Below are 8,215 nucleotides of genomic sequence, written 5' to 3' on the forward strand. Positions count from 1 at the left end.
TATCGTAATAACAAATTACTGAGCTATTACTTGTAAGTAGTAACTAGTAACTATCGACTATTGAGTACAGACTACAGACTACAGAACAGTAAGTACTGAAAATAAATAATATTACCTCATGCCTGTTATTAAATAAAAGTACAATTGATATCGAATGACACATAGAACGCAACACAATATTTATTTATAGCACTTCTGAACAATAACAATACACACGATAAAAGAATAACCCATGAAGATAAGATTAAATATTTGAAATTTTCACCAAATGTTTATATTAGGGTGACACTCGAATTGCCTCCCAAATTTAGGTGACTTTATTTCTCTTGAATTGTCTCCGGGTGTTTTGGGAGATAATTTGAGTATAACCAAACGGTCTTATCGAATTGCCTCTCATATCTACCTGGATTAATTTATCGATTATTATATCGAAATATTATTTTTAAGACATACTACAGTATTTCCCAGACCAATTAATATTTCGAATGCGATAATCTTATCGATGAGAGACTATAAGTTAATGATTAGTCTATAATCAACAGTTGAACACAATTTCGTTTGCGCAGCCGTTTCGATAAATAATCCGTTAATCTAGTATACCAACGCAGTATGTATATATAGTTTTATAAAAATGATCAGCGTGATCAGCGAAAAAGGTAAAATAATTATAATATGTGACGGTTTTAAGTTTGGATTTCAAAAAAATTTAGCTAATGACATTAAACGATGGACATGTACGAAAAAAACATGTTCAGCTTATTTAAAAACCAATCAACGTAATGAAATCCAGTTCGAAAATAGTAAACTTACTCATGATTGTGCGAAAGATTCTGAGCAAAAAATCAACAGACAGATACTCAGCAACGATTTAAAACGAAAAGCTTTAGAACAGCTCTCTGAACGACCAGCAAAATTATTTAATGACAAGATGAAAAAATTCAATGTAAGTACATTAACAAACTCGGACGTAACTTATATAAAAAATATGAATCATTCTAGAAATTCTATTTATCCAAAATTACCACAAAATGTAAATGAAGTCCATAGAATTTTATCGTCCATTGAAGTTAAAACATTTATAAATGAAAACTTTTTAATGGTAAATGACACAATAAATAGTTTGGTGATGTTTTCATGTAATGGAAATATCAAGTTTCTAAGTACGCTAAGTACAATATATGTGGATGGAACTTTTGACTATTGTCCTCAATATTTTTGCCAATTGCTTACAATACATGGATTTCATAATAATTATTATATACGATGAAAATTCATATTTCCCACCGAAAATGTGGGCTGAAATGACATCCAGTGCACAAAGGTCTACTAACGCTTGTGAATCATTCCACAGTAAATATAATTCTAATTTTTCATCAACTCACCCTCAAGTATATAAATTTTCGGATGTATTAAAAGCAATGCAGGTAGATACAGTAATATCAATAAGAACTTCTAAAATGGAAACCAAAAAAATTAGGACTACAACAAAAAATAAAATGTATTTTATTAACAACTTAATTGATAAATTAAACAAAAAAGAAATTTCTAAATTGCAATACTTAAAAATATTGGCAAATAAATTTAAACCTAGGTCTTAATTTTTCATTTTTATCATTTATTTTATCTATTTTATCAGTTTATAAACTATAATCAATTATTAATATATTATTAATTATATAGATACTTTACTTCTTTTAATTCTTTGAAAAATAGTCCGTGTCGATTGGATTGCAGGAAATTAATATGATTATAATATTTTCAATTATGCGTACTACAAAATATTTTTGGAAAATATAAATTAAATAATAAATAATACCGTAAACGTCAAACAAATAGTATAATTTCTTTAATCAATTTACTTACAAATAAAAAATTATAACCGAAAGAAATCAAACCTTTAAAATTAGGTTCTGGTTTTGGTTATGTTTTTTTAACATTTGAAAAAAATGGTTTCGGTTGAGGTTTCGGCTCACAATTAACACGAGGTTCCTGGTTCTATAACCGGCTATTTTCGGTCCTGTTATATCAGTATAAAATATTACACCACAAGATATACATTTGCAGCGCGTTATAAATTGCATGATGCAGATTTAAGAACCATGGGCTGAATGTTCACAATCCATACTATTTTATTCAATGTTATTCACTACAGTTATCAAAATACATTGAACACAGCGTAAACTGTAATCTTCAACAGCTAAATAATTCAATCAATTTCATGGTTCATAACGATTTTTTTCCATGAACTATTAAACTATATTATTAATTTTTTTGTTTCAAGTTATTTTAGAAGCGTATACCTGTAAAATAATATTTTATATTAGGTATACGCAAAAAATTGAAAATCTGCTGATGTGTATACGCCGTAGGTTAGGCCTTTTTGTAATTCTCATAACCTATAACTTATAAATAAAGCAATCATATTTATTGTATAACAATAATAAAATGCATATGCCACGTAAAATATGTATTTATTGTCAATTTATGTATGGTGTACTACTACTAATGTTTTACAGTGTTCACCAAAATTATTTTTGATGAGGCAGGCCATACGGGTAACGTATTTCCCGACCATAGTACGTTTCAACGCAAGGGGCGGAGCCAAAACCACTCTGCATGATGTATACATGTTTTTACCGATCCTAATCTAATCCAGCACTGAACCCACACAGGGTTCGTAATTTTAATACAAACACTTAAAACTAATATAATATTATCAATATTTATAGTTATGAATTGTGTTCGTAAAATTATATTATATAAGTACATAGTCATATAGATTATAAGTTTTAGTAATAATAAAATTATTGCTTTTAATAGGTATATACTCGTATGCCACATAGAAGCATAAAACGTTGGGAACACACTAGCCGATATTTAAAATTTTATCTTATTTGAGTACATTTTATAGACGATTTTGATAGTTACCCTGTTCATACAACATTATCAACTTTTAAGATAAAATTTGGTAGAAAAAGGTGGATAAATAAGATTGAAAATACCACCATCCAGTAGCGTATCTGTGGGGGGGGGGCGAGTGGGGCAGTCGCCCCCCCCCCGTGGCCGTAAAATAATATGTGTACACTGTTATTTGTTTTTATGTTTTTACAATATTATTATGAGATTTTTTTTTCTCGAATTAGTTGATAATTGTTTAATATTGATAATTAGTTAACAAATTATATGGCAGCTTGCTCACAATATTTTTTTCTCTTATCTCTATTATTATTTTTTCAATTTATTCCTATCATTATGATGTTGATTTATTGTATTTATTATTTTATTGTTGTCAACGCTACGGCGAGACAGCTGCTATGTTCATGTCTATCACGACGGCCGGTCGTTACGGTTTAAATTGTGGCTACGCCGACCCCCTCTGACCATCAAGATTTATAGATAATATTATTATCCGTTGCCTCTTATCATTGATTTTCAGTTACAAAATAATAATTAAATATTATATCCAAATTCCCAAGTGTTAGTATTTAGTAGTTAATAATATTATTCGTTATGAACAAGCAAAGTAATCTAAATAATTGGCTGTGTAAGCAGAAGTGTGAACGATTATGCGGGCTTGCATTGTTGCATATTTACCAGGATATAAGTAACCAGTGGACGAAATTATTAAAAGATTTTCTTGTATGAAAAACCGGAAGTTGGATTTTGTGTTATAAATATATAACATGCATTATATTTTATTTATATGAATAAAAATTTTAAAATTGTATATTAAAGCGTTATATTTTAGAAATATAAAAGAGCTCAATATATTAATAAAATCGTTGTAGCATGATGTTAATATTTTAAGAAATTTTATATTTTAAGGGTTGGTGAAAATGTATTTCCCCCCCCCCCCCGGTAAGAAAGGCATAGGTACGCCACTGCCACCATCTCAATAATTATTTTAAGTTATTATTATTCAAGTTAATATTAGTAATATTATTACAAACATTATGAGATAACCAAACATTTTATACCACAACGCTGTATAAAACGTACTCAACCTGATTAAAAATATTTAACTTATATTAGGTATTTATTTATTTTACTTTATTATATAATGTATTTTATTTATTATTATTACTAAAACCTATAATCTATATTACTATGTACCTATATAATATGAGTTACGAACACAATTCATAAATATAAATATTGATAATATTATATTTGTTTTAAGTGTTTATATTAAAATTACGAACCCTATGTGGGTTCAGCGCCTCGCGCTGAATTAGATTAAGATCGGTAAAACATGTACACATGATGCAAAGAGGTTTTGGCTCCACCCCTCGCACTGAAACGTACTAGGGTAACGCATACGGGTTCCACGCCGACAATATGCGACGTATTTTCAGAAAGCATATTTATAAATTACAGTTAGTTATGCTTATTTATATATTATTAGTTGATTCATTTATTGCCGTTTTAAACATCCTTTTTATAGGTATATATTTTATTTAAATTACCTAGTAATTTAAGTCAATTTTACAATAATATTATGTTCCAAATCTATTTACCTGATAGTTATAGGTAAATATTTTTCGATGGCAATTTCTTTTATGTTTCAATCGTTAATCGTATTCTGTTATGTTATTCAATTATAATTTTAATCGTTTTTCGTTTCTGTTTCGTTATCTGTTATCGATTTCAATCGGTTTTTGAAGAGTTTAACATTATACTTATAACGTTATAAAAACGTTTTGGTGCTCTGGTATGTACACTAAATATTGTTAAAAAATGATCCATATTTAAAAAATTTAAAATGTTTATCTCAGATATGATCGATTCCTTAAATAGGATTCGGAGGGGGGGGGGTTGAACGCCCCCTTTGCCCTACCTAAAATGTGTCTCTAATGTTATTTGATTATCGCTCGTGTAAATATCCATCATATGAATACATATACGCGTAAGTGTTCATAATAAGAACGTGATTTATACGAAAATGGGAACTGGCATGCCAGGTCCTAATGGTTTCCGTTTGCAGCTAATTATTAACACGAAATATTCATCTAACATAACGGTGACGACAGTAATTAAATCAATGACCGATTTCCCGTTACAATCGTATATGTGTGAAACATAACATTTGGTGTGTAAAACATGAGTTCAGACCATGTTTTGACAGTTTAGGGGAGATTATAGGCGCCACATTTTTTTTTTTTTTACAAAATATATGCTAACTTTTTGTACGTCATGCGAAACTAAAAACTTGCTTTTATAAACGGTCACGCTTTCGCGACAATAGTGGATGGAAAAGCTACTATTTAAAAAAATAACTTTTCGCTCGTTTGTTATCCCTATACAGTGTATATGCAGTGCTATTCAAATATATTTATGATTTATGACAATATATTTTATGACGATAAATATTATGTTCATAGAATTTATGGCACAGAAAATAAAAAGATTTTCCTAAGAACACTTAACATTATGTACCTACGATGAAATAAATGTATATGGATGTATACGATTCTTAAGTATCTTAAGATTACTTTATAAATAATTTTAATGGTAGAAATATAAAACGCACATCTTTCACTGGAAAAACTTGAGTTGGGTAATTAAGGTAACAACAAGATAAAATCAATCGTGGACCCAATTCACGTATTATCAAATGCAACCATGGACTCAATTCGAGTATTATTAAATAACACTGTGGACCCAACTCGTGATTTTTTTAAGCAATCAAATATCTCGGGACCCAACTAAGAGTTCCCAATCGACCATCACAAATAATATAACATTGCTGTTTTTGTTGTTAAGCTGTTTTGAGTGTTTCGCTAGAGAGTTAAAGATTTTTTTTTATAATTAACCGTTTACTATAAAAACAAAATGTATGTACAGGATATGGAGCGGATTAGATATATCATATATATTTCGAAGAAAAATATGTTAATAGAAAAATTGTTTGGTGCAGACAAATCTCATTTTACCCAGTAGAATTAAATGTTTAGTAATAAACTTTGGTCATACATTTTTATCCAAAATTAGATTAATTGACAACAGGTTGGACCATTGTATCCTCGGATTAGCTGTGCAGTAATTGCCCGTTTTACAGAAAGGATTTGTAATCCTTTTCTTCACACAAGTGGTCGAGCAGTTCTAAACCCTGAACGTGCACATTTTTACTTCTGCCCAATTCCGTTAGTCTCAGTGTATTACAAACCACTCAAATTTACAACTTAAAGTTAATTCAAAAATAATAATAATAATCGTGGCTCAGTAAATACTATTATGTAATATCATTATAATGACTAAATGTATACGATTACTTTGATGTTTTATAGAATACACAATCCAGCTGTCAAGTGGGTCCATTGACAACTGATACTCGTAATATAAAATAAAAACACTATATTATTATGAATCTTCAAATGAATCGGTACATATGACTTCTTGTAATATTTTTGATTGAGAAATGCCAATGTCAAGGTTTTGGATAAATATTTAAAAATTATTAATGATATTCAATTGGTTGATGTATATATAATTGCATATCAAGCGTAAATGAAATGAGGATTAGTTATTCTTTTACCATAATACCATTCCCAACTAACTTGCACTCTATGAGAATATAACAAAATATCAGCCGTCTTCTAACCTTGTATTTGATACTAAAAAAAATACAGGTGTGTAATTACGTGTTGTGTAAAACTGAATAACACAATATAAAATTGGTTTTGAAAATTAATAGAAATCCTTTAGCACAATAGTGTTTTGCTTTAAAAAGTCAATGTCGACCAAAATAAGGTATTCATAATTACATAAGCATTTTACATAAATGGTCTATATATATTTAAGAATAAAAAAACAAAATAAGCAAATAATGCAACAGAAATTGTACAAGTTGATTATACATTAAACTTTTTCTAAAAAATTTAAAAGCCTAAAGTTATGCGAGAACTCATACATAATTGTCTCGATTATGCTACAAAAATAAAATAATATACTTTACAATATTTTTTTTTACAATAATAATGATGTTTTATACTTTTATTTTAAAAACAGTCTACTGTCAAATATTTAAAATAATTATTTTCAACAAAATAATTAAAAACTCAGCGTTTACTGAAATACGAGTAAAATCGAACGATAATATTTGTTGTTTAATCACATACCTATGAGATGTACATCGGATATATATTAGAAAATTAATATTTGGCAGTAATTTGAAAATTCTATTTAGCTTTAGAGACTTAAAGAATGATCAGCTATAATACAACAATTCATATTTCAATCTTTAGAACTAATTACGCAAATACATCAAATACACCATATGATATATATGGTTACTAATAAAAATTATTAGTATCAGCTCATTACGAAAAGTTAAACCAATTATATAAATGTAGCACATTCTACTATGAAAATTTTATCATAAACATTTTTAAATATATTTCTCATTCTACTCAGATACTAAAATCAAAATCAAATAATTTATTTTTATTTTTGAAATAAGTCTAAAAACACTACAATTGTATAAACCACAATGGTTTATAATAATATATTATTATTAAAGTAATCTGTTTTATCTTATGTTGTATTAAAAATAAACAGCAATGTTATGTGACAGTGATATAATTCTTATTTAATACATTTTTTTTTTTAAATTTAATATCCCCTAATAGTTATAGTATAGCGTAACAACTTAAACACAATAAAAACCGACGGTTTCTTTTTTTAAAAAATATGTTTTTTTTTTAATAAAAATTATTTATTTAGTTAACCCAATACATTACTAACATTGATCTTTTAACAAAAAATTGTATTATTGTGTTTATTGTTTTTAATTACTACTATTGATCGATATTGCAGTAATTATAATCGCTATATTTAAACCAGAAAAACAATATTCTAATATTATGCAGTTTTACTCAATTACATAATATTAAAAAAATAAATAAATTATGAATATAAAAAGCATAAAGTATTCTTGAATGTAAGGGCTGTAAAAGTATAAATTTATAAAAATAAACTATGAATAAAATACATCCATTGGTATTAAATCATGGAGTTATAGAGGTTCAAAAAGCATATAACAAAATTATTCTCCAAAGCACCTACATTATTTATTTATTGCCTTAATCATCGTAAGATCTGAAAATTATAAGATTAACTTGAGTAATTCGTTGCCTGATAAAGTGCTTATTAAAAATGTTTGATAGTTATCCGTCGATTATTAGTTTTAAAAAAACTATTTGTTTCAGTTTAATTT

This window comes from Sipha flava, unplaced genomic scaffold (genome assembly GCF_003268045.1).
Source record: "Sipha flava isolate LNK unplaced genomic scaffold, YSA_version1 176_pilon_pilon, whole genome shotgun sequence".
NCBI lineage: Eukaryota > Metazoa > Arthropoda > Insecta > Hemiptera > Aphididae > Sipha > Sipha flava.